Source organism: Phocoena sinus, chromosome 1, assembly GCF_008692025.1.
Source record: "Phocoena sinus isolate mPhoSin1 chromosome 1, mPhoSin1.pri, whole genome shotgun sequence".
Taxonomy (NCBI): domain Eukaryota; kingdom Metazoa; phylum Chordata; class Mammalia; order Artiodactyla; family Phocoenidae; genus Phocoena; species Phocoena sinus.
The window spans coordinates 93,334,258-93,349,365 of NC_045763.1; the positions used below are offsets into that span (position 1 = coordinate 93,334,258).

A 15,108-nucleotide genomic window follows, 5' to 3' on the forward strand; every position below is an offset into this window, starting at 1 on the left:
GAGAAATACATTGCTGTGAACTAAAAAAAATAACGATAATGATTCAAGAGCAATATTCAATCCTTAATTGAATGTCTAGTAAAATACTAAGTCTGCCAAAATATTTTGAGGGTTCAGACAAAACTAGCTAATATCTTAATTTAAAATAGAAAATAATTAACACACTTGTTTCCAGTTTAAGTTTAGTGGTAAAATGGGAATGAATGTTGTCTATCAGTGGAGATTTACAAATAACAGCTACTTTACACTATCCTTATAATCTCAGTAAACAAGTGTCAGTAGTTATAACAATAATAGTAACTCTCTTAACCTCATTTTCTGGGTGGTGGGCAGTGGAAGGCTTAGGAGCATCAGAAGATTATTATTTCATGTTCAGATACATTCCCATTCTCCCCATAACAGTTCCATATCTCAACAAAGTGCACACTCTCTGGAGGCACTTTTCAGTGGGTGCTCAGATATCTAGAGTTCTCTCCAAGTACAAAGATACCAGGCCTATATAAATTCGACTAATTTTGAATCCCCTGGAAATCTAATATCCTGATTGCTTCATTCATGTCACTCAAGACTTCACTGATGTTAACCTTGTGGGAGATACCACTAGAAATTAAAAATGAGCGGAACTTGAAATAGCAGGGATTAGTGCAACCATAGGTGACTGAGATTTATGAACAGTATTACATGTCTTAGAAGGAAAGAGTGTAGCAATCAGGCTCTTAATGGTAAAAATCAGTATGAGCTGTCAGGTTCTGACTTTTTAAAGTTGAGCTAAAATCACAATTGTAATTTGCAGGAGTTGTAGCAGGCAAATATCAAAAGGGGTCAGCAAAGAGCTGTCTGGTGAAAGCATTCAATTTGAAAAGTGGAGAAAGAGGAGGAAATTAATTTAATGTGGATTAACTTACATGGAAAATGCTATTCCAAACAGGTATCAAATCACACCCAAGGTGACCTCTGACCTTTTGGATGTTATTTTGTCCTTGTTTTCTCCCTATCTCTCTGAACATTTCTCGTCAGTTTTCTTGTCTGGATCTTTTATTTCTATATGTGCCCCTTAAATATTTCTTTTCCAGAGTTCTGGCCTTGGCATGATTTATTCTTGCTTTTCATATTCTCCATCTCTTTATTTTAATCTATATCCTTTCATCCACTCCCACAGTGATAATTACAAACAATATGCCAACAGACCCCCTGTTAGCATATAAGACAGCTTTAGTGCCAATTAGAAAATGGTGCCATTTCTTGGCAGATGGATTTCAAATAGCTATCCCTGCCTTCAGCATAAAAAGTCTCCTTTTCCTCCAGGCTGATGCAGTTCCTAGTAGGGTTGAGAATGTCTTGGTCAAACTAATGGCTGATATTTATTATCTTTCAACCAGACATTTCCAAGGAAAATACAGTTTCTTCTCTTTGCCATGTCTGGTGCACACTTTCCAGTCCTTACCCTGTCTTTTCAGTATTTGAAAATACTTACCTCTTCTTCCTCAAAATGTTCTATGTCAGCTTTAGGGCAGTGTTCTGTCCAGTTTGTTTCTTTTACTACTTTTCAGCTGTGTGTGTGTGTGTGTGTGTGTGTGTGTGTGTGTGTGTAGTTTCAATATTCTTTCTATGATAAATAAATATTGGCATTAGGGAGGGGGTCAGCTCTCAGTCTTCCTACTTTTCTCTTTACATCCTCTACACAGATGCTGTCACATCTATGGCTTTAAGAGATTTCTATATGTTGAAGACTCCTCAAATTTGTACTTATATCCACATAGATGATGTCTTCCCTTAAAAGTCACTTGGGCACTTAAAAATAAGCATGATCAAAATATAATGTACACCTTCTTCCCTAACCATGATAATTCTTGGGCTGTATCCATAACTATAAGTAACAGAATCATCTACCCACTTACACAAGCCTGAATATTGGAACTCATTCATAATTCCTTCCTCTACCTCTCCTTCTTTCATCCCTCACAAAAAGCTAATCCCCTTCCTTCATTTATCTTCCAAAATACTAATACCTTCTCCAATCCTCCCTATTGCTGTTAGAATTACTGTCTTATTAGATCACTACAATAAAACTTATAATAATCAGTTCTACTCTACTTTTGTCTATTCCACCACAGCCTTCTACAGTGTGTCTGGTCAGTTCACTATCCTATGCATTTCTTTTTAGCTGCTCTACAGTATCTATGTAGAAATGTATAATATTCTTAAAGTCGCTATTGTTCTAGCTAGATCTTTAACTTCTCTGTCTCCCATACACTCTCTCCAGCTGTAGTAATAAAAAAAATTTCAATAAAAATAAAACCATAATAACAGCAAATATTTACAATCATTTACTATGTACCAAATATTGCAGTTTCCTAAATAAAGGAAACTCTCTCATCTCTTGTCTTTGTGCTGGCTACACTTTTTCTCTAGAATGACTTTGCATTCTGTTTCTTTACCAAAGCCTGTCCTTCAAACAAGGTGCCAGCTCTCCCTAAATTAGGTGCATCTTGTCTGTACTCTCAAGGTATGCTATTCATAATGTCTTAAAATCACAAAGATATACAGACAAAACCATTATATAGAATTCAAAATGGTTTAAAAAGTTTTTTAAATGTTTTTGAGCACACAGGGTGCACATTGTAGCTTCATGTATGGTGGGAAGTGGGGAGAGTAAGTGTGGGTCTGGATGGAGGGGCAGGGAGAGATTGCGCTAGGATGCACTGAGCATTCAGGGGCAGCTCAGAGGAAGGCAGAATCAGGCTCAAGGCACTGATGCTCTGACCACTTTTCCTAGAAGAAGCCAGATCTGGAGAGAACTCGGAAGTTGTACGGACCAGCAAAGGAGTCCTGGAATGAGAAACACCTGGGTCCCCTGAGTGCCAGAGACCCCTCATCCCAGAGGGGGAGTCTGGCTCACATCACCTATCAAACCAACCCCAATTCGATGCCTCAGTCAAGTCACAGTGCAGCAGTGCCTCACCCAGTAATCAAGCCAGGTATGGGGGATCAGGCTCTGGCCCAAGGGCTATGCAGGGGCAGGACTTCCCAAGGTCAGAAATAGTGAACTTTGCATTCTTGGGAAGGAAGTCAAACGCCTTCCAAGAGGCCAAAGGCCTAGTGCAGCAATACAGGCTTTTGGAGTGGCCCCAAAGTGGGTTAAAGATTTAAAGTTAAACCATCTATTTACAATTTATGCAGCCAAAGCATTTGATATACGGAATTATATCATTCACATTTGGCACACACATTTAAAGACCTCTAAATATAATTGAGACTAAAATATCTATAGATAATTAATGAGAAATGGAGGGGTTATTTTTTGTTTCTTTGTTTTTTGTTTATTTATTTATTTATTTTTTGCCTTTAGAGACTTGTCCTTAATTATCTTTATGGTTCTTTTAGCAATGTAGTGATAAATACTATATTTAACATTTTGATAATATTAATTATGTATTCACTCTATTATCTTTGGGGAGATTACTGACATCTTGGAACCAGGCATTATTGGAATCAAAATAGCAGTTTTGAGTCTATAGTTTTCCTGACTACATATTTTCGCTAAGGATTTTTAAAATGAAATGTAAATCCTAGCTTTTTCTCTAGTCAGCTCCATTTTAACTGTCAAATTATATTTAGAACAATAAGCCTAGCTCTCAAGCATGTGATTCAGATATCCTCCTAGCATCAATACCATAGGCAGATTTTCTCAGCTTCATATGGAGAAAAGATGTGACACCTTAAGATCTTGTCTTGAATTTCTATAACATTGAAACATGCAACAATCAAAGCAAAGGAGAGAAGTTATTAATCATATTCATTTTGAGGGGAAAGCTTTGAATATGGAAGAGTCTCTAACTTTTCTTTATATGGTTTAAACTTTTAATACTGTGTAACCCAATTTTGAGCAGGTGCAAGCCACTCTGGAACATGGTTTCAACATTGCTTTTCTTTTGTGGAAAGGTAATCTAAGTGTCTGACTATAGTAGGACAAAGTATATCAACATTCATCCAAAGGAACTTAAAAAGAAACCCACCTTCTATTCCATCAATAGTATTTAAGTTCCTACTTCTTAAATCCTGGCTTTAGGTTTATTCTTTTTGAAACTGGATGCCTTTTCCTATGTATACTTTTGGCAGATATTTATTTGTCTGCTTTTCCTTCCATGTTTCAGTTCAACTTCCAGGTATTATCCTTGACCTTCAGTCATACCATCTTGTGTCAAATTTCTAAGAGACCTTTTACTTATAATCCAGAAATTAAAGGAATTTGCTTTCAATCACACATACCTAAACTAGGAATAAAGACATCAACTTTGTTAACAAAATTTGTTAGGACTATATCTGCTTTTATTTTGTAAAATATAATATAGAAAAATTTTAAATCATATTAAAAGCAAATAGATTAAATCCATTTATTCCAATAGCAAGAACTAATGAGTTACTTGAGAAGAGATTTTAAATCATCTTTCCTTTAAAAAGGAGATTTGAGTCAAGAAGAGGAGGAACTCAGAATGATCTGTGAGTCCATGAACTCAGAGTACGTGTGCAGGGAAGCCAAGCTGAGCAAAGTGGAGGGTCCTTTTTCAGAAAAACCAGAGTCAATCATGGGGCAATGCTGAAGCAAGGCCAGTTTGGTTCAGAAAAGAATTTGAGGACCCTTTACTTTCAAAACATATTTCATTTTAATTCATTTCAAATTTTATATTGAAGTTAAATGTTGAAATGACTGTAACCGCCACTAGTCTACTCTACAAGCATAGGAAATATGATTTTTGGTTATTTTCAATTATTGTATCACCAACATCTAGCTAATGGTTTGGCAGGTGGTAGGTTCTAAAGACAGGTTGAAGAATGAATGGTAGAGAAGAGGCATGGAAAGAATTTAGTGAGTCCAACTATGGGCAGTCTGTATTAAATAGAATATATGTCAGCCTGACAACTGAGTCAGCAAAGATTTGGCACCATGAGGTTACATGACATTTAATAATCAGAGTCCTGGTTTCATCTGACATTAGCCTACATAAACGGTGACAAAGACAGTTCACATTATTTTATATGTGCCTTGAAACTTTATTTGGTTTGTAATAAATTATAAAAAATCATTTTTACTGCACCACCCTGCTAAACACATAAATAAAACTTTTATGAAATTCCATACTATGATCCTTTATATATATTCTTTGATGTAGACATGAGATCATTAAAAGAAAGGAATAAGCAATAGGATTTAAAATCACCTAAATGCTAATAATAATAAATTCCCCTATGAACTCACTGAATCTACCCCATTTGTGCACTTAGTTGACACTCCTTATTCATTTATTCACTCATTAATTCACTGATTCATTTATTCAATGAAAAGATGTTTATTATTATTATATATCGTTGCAGCAATTGCATTATGTTCATTTTGGGTTGAATTATTGAAAAGGCTCATGTGATTACTGAAAAGGCTCATGTGACCACACAAAATGGCTTTTATTAAAGCCTCCAGTGAGGCTTTACTAAAGGCAATGTGTGCGATAGAGCAGGAGAAACAAAACACAGGCAAACATCAAGGAGGTCCCAGACATTCAGGCAAAGATTTTCAGGGTCTTCTCGCATTCTCTCAGCACGTGCTTCATCTCAACATCACAAACCTCGAAGATATCTGTAACATATCTTGGCATCAGGGAAGCTGACGCTAAACCTTACTGAGGGCTGTTTGTTTTGTTTTTGTTTTTGTTTTAATACTCCATTAGTCACATAGCAAAACTAGATTGCGTAACTGGTTAAATCAGTTACACATTATCGAGCTACACATTTCTATAAACAACGTTGTAATGGCTTCAGGGGAGTTTTAGAGCTTTAAGGAGCACAAAATAAATCACTAATATAACATTTCATTCCTATCTTGGTCAAGAGTTAGTAAGATCTTTGGTGGCACAGAGTCACCACAGATCAGTTGCAAGTTAACAGTATCTTAGACACTCTTCTTTCCCTCGAAATTGGAAGTTGAATTGCACTTTTTTCTCTGCGTAAGCACCTGAGTACTGACTAGGGTAAAGGAAAAGGCTCCCCTTTGATTCTTGAGGGAAAAGAGTGCCAACAGAGTCAAGGTAAGCAGTCTGATGCATGTTACTTTTATCTGGGTAGTATGATTTTTATCCTTCCAAAGCCACTTTTCGCCATTGTCCACCCTGCTCTGTCTGCTGAAGGCTGCTTTCTGTGGACTGCAGCTCTGGGGTCCCATGGCTTCTAGTGGAGTTTGGCCAATGAGAGCCAAATCATTCCTCTCATATAGGACACTCTTCCCACACACTTTCCATGATTTCCTTTAACCAAAATAGTTTATAATATAATAGTTTATAATAGTTTATAATTTCTCCTTAGAAATTACTTCTTCTAGGAAGCATATCCTGTCCTCCAATAATTACATGGTCTTCCTTATCTGTGTGATCACACTATACTTTATACATCCCCATCACAATATTTAAAATATTATACATTTTTTTGTTTTTGTTTTTTGTCCTAATTCCCCATTAAACTTTTCAATGGAAGAAAATATATGTTTTATATATTTATTATTTTTTCAAAAACTTATTTCTGTGTCTAAAGCATGGTGGACACTAAATAAATATTTATTGAACTGAATAGTTAACTAAAGGATAAATAAAATTGTTAAAGACATTCATTTGAGTTCCAAGTCCACTGGCTTAAATACTTAAGGAAAACTCTAAGGGGCTGAGATATAGGAATGTATTCTCTTAGGTACTGATTATATACAAATTTGAGACTATCACACATTCTTTATGCTCTCCATTAGTCCATTAACATGGACTAATGTGTTTTTTACATTGCATTGTAATATGATTTAAGGTTAAGTTTTTTTCTATTCTTACTTGATTTTCTCCCAATAGTTTATCACTTCCATAACTTGAATTACCAATCACAAGCTCACTTCCACTGTTATGAGCTTAATCCTTAATACCTGCACCCTTGACTTTTCCTTTCATGTGAAGGAACTTTCAGTTGATCAATGCTTGGTCTCCTTCTGCCTAAAATAGGAGGAGTAACTTATATGATTGATGTTTTGGGAAAACAGTTGGGTTTATATTGCTTCCTTCATTTTGGGATTTGTTTACTCAAAGAAGAAACACATTCTCATATCCTTTTAGCCATGTCATAAGCTTAGCAGGGTAGACATTCATAGGGGAAACCCATGGACTTCAACTACTGACAAATAATGGGAGGCTATCTGGTTCTATTTTTTTAAATTATTATTCAAATAACCATTGTACTTGTACAATTAGGTTATATCCTTACATTTTGATATCAAAAGGTGACTCCTATTTCAACTGGTTTCAAATTTAGGCAGAAAATATAGGGTTTATTTATTCAGACTCCTAGATGCTCCAAGAGTTTCCACCATTTTACCACCAGCCCAGACGTCTCTTCTGAGATTCATGCACAAACGTACAACTGAGAACTGAATAACTACATTTTGATATTTCAAAGATGCATCAAACTCAACACTTTAAAAATTTTGTGCCTCTATACCTCATAGTGCATACAGAATCCATTAAAAAGAGGTTAACTGAACATTTGATATTTAAGAAAAGAAACCAACCACTGATTATTAGATAAAGTGTGGTCTTTGTGCCTGCTGATTCTCTTTCCACTACACTGAGGTACTCTGAATTATAGGTGGCAAAATTAACATCATTAGTCTGATTGGTCCTTCATTTGGACAATCTTAAAAGATAGGCAGACTTTGAATAGTTTAAAATATCCTTCATGGTCGGACTCCTTTTTCTCTCCTATGTCTCCTCTCAGCTCTTCTGCTTGCCAGTCTGCATTCCAACCACACAGGTCTTTGTGTTCCAGACAAACTGTGTCATCCACAGGACTTTGCCTCTGATATTTCCAGGTTCTTCTCCCCACTTTTATGCCTGACTAAATGCCATTTACCCATTTAGAATTATCATATTTGCTGTGCTCCTCTTGGAATCTTCCTTTATCTCTGCTTTGGTTAGGAACTGCAGCTACACCCATACATTTAATAAACTGTTTTAAACTTCTTGATGCACTAATTTTAGTAAATGTAGTTTTCCGATTTTTAAATCTGTGTCAAGATAATGATGGGGTCTATGTCTTCTTTAATATTATATTCCCAGCCCTAAAATTACTTTAATCATATATAAAGGTAAATGAGTAAAGAGTGACCAAATAATTTATAAAGTCTCTCTTAAATTTCCCAACATAAAGCTAACTAATAATTACCATAAAAAGTTGGAATCAAGAGACATAAATTTTATTATCCCTCTAATTATATTTTATTTTTCTTTTGGTAATTTCTTTGCTTATTCTAAAAATAAAGATCATTGATCTGGTCTCATTGAAAAACACTACTGGGTAAACAAAATAAATAACCACAACTAGTATAATTTCACACGTGACAAAATAATCTCTTTATTATCAATATATTTTAAAGGGAATATTTATATTAAGAATAATACAGAGATGGACCTTAAATTCCTGAAGAGTGAAGAAAACACTATTTAAAACATAATATAGAGGTTATGATGCCTTCCTAGAAAAAGGATTATTAAGTTAATATATAAATGATTGGAAAAAAATAAGATGCAGTGAAATATTAATCGTTGTCCAAAGAAAGTGTCAAATGATAGGAAATTTTTATCTTATTGATGGATATGGGGCATTGTAAAAGCTTAATCAAATAATTTGTGAGTAGGTATACACAATGATGGAAAATAAATATTCTCTACAGTGATATGAGTGCCCCAGTCACTTATTTTCTCATATATTAGGGATAATATAGCAGGATCTACACATGGCATAGAGAGAAAATTTCACAAGATCAACCAATTCCTCTGCTTCAGTCTCATGCTCACTGAATCCTGTGAGTTACTAATTGGGTTCTTAAGCCACTAAATATTGAAGCAGATGTGGTCCAATCTGAATCTATGGAAAGAAATATATCTAACAAAATTAATCTTAATGCTCAACTACCCTTCTGGGTTACAGATCAACCTGATTATTCCTAGGTGAACTATTAAACTTGAGTCTGTGACCTACCTCCTGCTGCCTCCCCAAGAATCTGCCTGAGCTGCTGAAAACCCACTTTTACATATCAGAATTCTAACAACACTGCATATGAACAGAAATAATGTTATCTTAACTCACAATGTGCTTCAATATACAAGCTGATAGTGTAGCTCATACTTTAATTCCTTCTTACAAGAAAGTAAAAATATGAAATTCACTTGAAATAATATGTGTTTGCAAATTTCAAATAAATGTATTTTTTGAAAAACCCACAGAAAACAAATTTAGAAGACCTAATGCATATGTCCCACAAACAAAGTAAAGTAGAAAGGATATTGCATGGTAGATGCATTAGGCCATTTTTATATTTTTAGAGCATAGTTATATACATTATAAAAAGCATTAATTTTCTTTCTAGTGTTCTTTAGTGTAAAATATGTTGTGACCCCTTGTAGTTTTGTAACTGGAATGACTTCTCTATGAAGCAATATATATTTCTTCATTCGAATTCAACTAAAGTATTTTATGACAACTACAAGCTGAAATAACATAATCAAAATTAATCATAGTAATGATAGAAAGTAAATGCATTGGTGGCAGTTGTTCATATGAAATAATTTTGGGTACTGGTATCTTGTAGAATATTAAGCAAAATGCAATGTTATAATAAGAAAATTTCCAGTACGTACTGAATTTCACAAAATAAAGCATTTTATATAGTTTCTATTCTGTATTTTGTACTTCTTAAATTTGGAACTTTTATAAGATGATACATCTGCTTAACCAAGTAAAATTTTTGCCACATTCCCCTTAATTTTATAGTCATAGCTCTCCTCACTATGCTTTTTCCTGTCCATCAGGAAATAACCTATTGTACTCTATGAGCCACTAAAATGGGACTTTTGTTAGCAGGGTATAATTTCTCCATAAATAAGATCACTTTATGAGGTGAGAAGCATGTAAAATTCTGTTGGTATCTTAGTGTGGAGAGAGACTGAAATGCATAAAAGCATCAGTAAAGGTGGGAATCCTTCATGTAGTACTGAAGGCCCTACTTTGTCTGCAGTAATCAAATTACTGAGATATGTGAGATAGAATATTACCTGCTTTAAGAAAACTGAAAATTTTTCCTACTCTTTCAAAGCTATATTTATTCAAGTCATATAACTGACTTCATGATACAGTTATATTCTTGTAATATAGATGCTGAAAAGTATGTGATCGTGACTGATATTTGTGTTTTAAATTCTTTCAGAACAATTTGTCCCCTAAACCTTTCTGCCCTTGTAATATCTCCTATAGTTTTTGTCTCTGTCGATGTTCACAGAGGTTTGATGATGGTGAGATATTTATTTTTTAAGGTCCTTTTGACATATGAGGATGCAAAGGGAATGAGGAAGAATACTACTTTGTTCCACAAGGGATACAAGGCTGAAAGGTTCAAATTGTATTGATATTCATGAAGCAAAACAAGCAACTCTTGTTTTTGAAATATTGAACGTAAATGTACAGATTGCCAACAAACACATGAAAAGATGCTCAACATCACTAATCATTAGAGAAATGTAAATCAAAACCACAATGAGATATCACCTCACACTGGTCAGAATGGCCATTATCAAAAAATCTACAAACAATAAATGAGGGTGTGGAGAAAAGGGAACCCTCTTGCACTGTTGGTGGGAATGTAAATTGATACAGCCACTATGGAAAACAGTATGGAGGTTCCTTAAAAAACTAAAAATAGAACTATCAGATGACCGACCAATCCCACTACTGGGCATATACCCTGAGAAAACCATAATTCAAAGAGAGACATGTACCACAATGTTCACTGCAGCACTATTTACAATAGCCAGGACGTGGAAGCAACCCAAATGTCCAACAACAGATGAATGGATAAAGAAAATTTGGCACATATATACAATGGAATTTTACTCAGCCATAAAAAGGAACAAAATTGAGTTATTTGTAATGAGGTGGATGGACCTAGAGTCTGTCATACAGAGTGAAGTTAGTCAGAAAGAGAAAAACAAATACCGTATGCTAACACACATATATGGAATCTAAGAAAACGGTACTGATGAACCCGGTGGCAGGGCAGGAATAAAGACACTGATGTACAGAACAGACTTGAGGACACAGTGGGGGGGTGGGGAGGGGAAGCTGGGACGAATTGAGAGAGTAGCACTGACATATATACACTACCAAAGGTAAATTGGATGGCTAGTGGGAAGCTGCTGCATAGCACAGAGAGATCAGCTAGGTGCTTTGCGATGACCTAGAGGGATGGGATAGGGAGGGTGAGAGGGAGGCTCAAGAGGGAGTGGATATATGTATACATATAGCTGATTCACTTTGCTGTACAACAGAAACTAACACAACATTGTAAAGCAATTATACTCCAATAAAGACATAAAAAAAAGATTTTAAAAAATGTTCCATTTTACATTTCAAAGACATTATTAACTAAGTGATTAATTCACTAAAATGCATTCAGACTGTAGAACAATGGCCAGGAGAAGGTTGTTATTTGAGTTAAGAAAATACCTATTGGTACTTTAACATAGGCCAGTGTTGCTGAAAAAGTCAAACTCCCCAGATGCATGTGACTTCCAGATGTTTTCTCTCGGAGGGTGTAGCAAAGCTACAGAGCTGCATAATAGGCTTTCCTTTCCCTTTGGGAGCTAATTTGATAAGAATTTTTTAAATTGTAGATGTTTGTAGTGTAATGCTTAGATAAAAATTTTTAGTCCCGTTGACACTCCAGTGTCTATACTCTCTTTTCCACATTTCAGATCATGCACAAACTACATCTATCAAATGAAATTCTTTGTGAAACAAATCTTCTGCTTTAATTCCAGTTATTTTGGACTCCTCAGCTTCATCTGTTCATCACATGATTGTTTTCTTTTCCTGAGTGTAAACTCATCCATCCCTCTTGCTTCTTTAAGTGTTCCCTGGCCAGCCATCTGAATAGTGACACACTTTATCTGTGCTCCTATAGTACCTGAATATACTCTATGCATTTTAATTCTTGATTCATTTATGTCATTCTATCCCAGATTATAAATTCCTTGATAATAAAATGATTATGCATCATTGTACTTGGATTTTCTCAGGAATTAACATAATGCCTGGCATGTAGTATGTGTTCACAAAATGATTAACTCTTCAATAAAGTGCATTTACCTATCTGCTTACTCAAGTCTTATCTGTCCTAAAAGAAACATATAACCACCATTGCCAAGAAAAACCTTCATACAGAGTTATCTTCTTTAACTTATTCAACTCCTGAATAGATTAACATACCAAAACAGAAAATAATACATTACAATACTAACATTAACAAAACTATTCTAAAAGAGACAATAGCACTAACAGTAATACAATTTTTGGCATGTATTGATTAACATGTATTATACAGTGTGCTAAGTGCAAGAAAATAAGTGATCCATCCAAGGCAATACAGCTTGGGCTGTTTGAACTGAAAGCCCACTGTAATTTTTGAATACTTTATGATATAGCCTTTATAAAGCATTTCATATTTGAACAATATAAATATTTCAATAAATATCAGTTATTATTTTGTTTTCAATTTTATCTTGTATTGCTGTCCAGTTGGTTTATTTTATGCAAAACTTTGGTCTCAATTCCATGAAGCAGAGCACATACTTTCTCTCATAACTTTATCATATCTAAGTTAGAAGTGATATTTTAACACTTCTCAAATAGCTATGGAATTGAACTGGCCCCAAAACACAACAAAGCCATAAACATCAGTCCTGGTGAAAAAGATATGGAGGCTGTAGAGCATTGAATGCTAATTATTTGTTATATTACATTAAGTCCCCTACATACAAACCTTCAAGTTGCGAACTTTCAAAGATGCGAATGTGCATTCGCATGTCCAGTCATGTAAGTTAGTTCACATGTCTGGTGTACATTGTCACGTGTGCACATCCTCTACAAGTGGTCGTGCTTTTGTGCACTTTACTATACAGTACTGTATAGAGTATGGTAGTACAGCATTTTTATTTCAAGCCCAGGATGTCCAGAAGCAAGAGTAAAAGCAGTGGGACTGTACTGTACTTTTCAAGGTACTGTACTGTAAGATTAAGAATGTTTTCTTTATTTTTTGTGTTTGTTTTCATGTATTATTTGTGTGAAAAGTATTATAAACCTATTACAGTACAGTACTATATAGCCAATTGTGTTAGTTGGGTACATAGGCTAACTTTGTTGGACTCACAAATGCACTCTCAGAATGGAACTCATTTGTATGTAGGGGACTTATTGTATTTTAAGATTATTATGAACCTCAATTATCTAATTAGTTAAAATGTTAAAACACAAGTTTAGACTGAATTTTTAAGCAGATACAAAATGATATATATTCTGTAATATAATTCTCTGCAATAATTTTAAAAGTCAAAATTTGTGTCTAAAAGATGTGAGTATTTTAATTATTTGGGGTTTAAATTTCATTATATTTCTTGCTTTTTAAAGTGTCTTGCCTAGAAACTTTGAAGATACGTGTTCTAAAAGTTATTTATAGAACCACTCCATTTAATATAAAATAAGGAAAATTATGTTTCTTCATTGACAGTAAGAATATGGCAAGTGTATGTGCATTTATTTCAGTTTAGGTCTATGTTTCCAGCATTTTCCCAGTGCCTAGATGTCTAAACTTTCTCCTAGTCACACTGTAGAAATTAAGTCTTTTTTTTTTCCTGACATGGCTTTTAAATATTACCAGTTTCAACTCTTTAACCTCAAATTTAATCAAAAAGTTAGAAAAAAAGAAAACCCAAATATTTCTAGTGTGCATAATTTAGTTTATGAGTCAAAAAAACTAAAACTATAAACATGAACATATTATGAAAGTTCACCAAATTTCTGGATCTATCTTTCACTTTAGGATCAAAATCGAAGGTATTAACAATATCAATATATCAGACAATCCATTAAACCGTATGTCTCTCACCTAGCAGTATATTTTGCATACATCACTGCAGCATTATCATAAGGATAATGTGGTCTTCTCTGGGTCACGCACATGGAGAATCTATTATCTTTACTTTAATGGTGCAGAATAGAGAATGATTATAAAAAGTACTGCTTATATTTTGGAAACTTCTTTAAAATGGATTCTCCATTTCTTTGGGTGTTGTTTCACCTTCTTTTCAAAAATTTAATATTTGTTGAGAGACATGATTAACGCACAAAGAAGTCCGGAATTTTCAGTAAATATGGGACCCATTATAGTAACCCCCTCAGGAAAATGCTGAAGAAATCAGCCAGCATGCCAAGTACGCTTGCTCCTTCTGTGGCAAAATCAAGATGAAGAGACCAGCTGTGGGCATCTGGCGTCGTGATCCCTGCACGAAATGGTAGCTGGTGGTGCCCGGACCTATAACACCACTTCTGCTGTCATAGTAAAGTCGTCCATCAGAAGACTGAAGGAACTGAAGGACCAGTAGAAGTGCCACCATTTAAATTTTGCTAGCCTATAATAACGGATTAATTTATGTAACAAAAAAATAATATTTGTAACACAAAAATTAAAATAAAAAAGCACTAAGAACTGGGTGATTATAGGAAAAGGTAAACTTACAAAAAAAATTCAAACCATCCTCAAATTCACTTCTACTTAACTAATTCTGTTTAAGTCTAATGTTTAACTAATATATCTGTTTCATAATCTACTCTATTTTACAGAAAGAACAAGGGTTTTATGAACCACACACAAGAAAAGAGACACAAACATAATAAGAAAAAGTAATTTAAGTACAAATTAGCTACTTGTTATTTATGAAACAATTTTAAAATTTAAGATATTATTGTATAAGTTCAAAAATAAAAGAAGTTTCACAACAAATGTGATGTGAAAATCATATCTCATTATGAAACATTTTCAGAAACTGTAATGATTAAATATAAACATTGCACTGCTAAAACGGTAATAAGTATCACCAGTTTAAAGAACTGTGTGTCATTAAACCACATTTTGAGGTTCATTATTATTTCACCTGTAAGGAAATTGTGCTGTTTCAGAAACCATCCACTTTGTTCCTC

General features: G+C 34.3%; 1 pseudogene; it reads left to right on the forward strand.

Annotated features, from left to right (window-relative positions):
* The first annotated feature begins 14,254 nt into the window (after positions 1–14,254).
* On the forward strand, positions 14,255–14,513 carry LOC116760586 (annotated as a pseudogene).
* Positions 14,514–15,108: the final 595 nt, after the last annotated feature.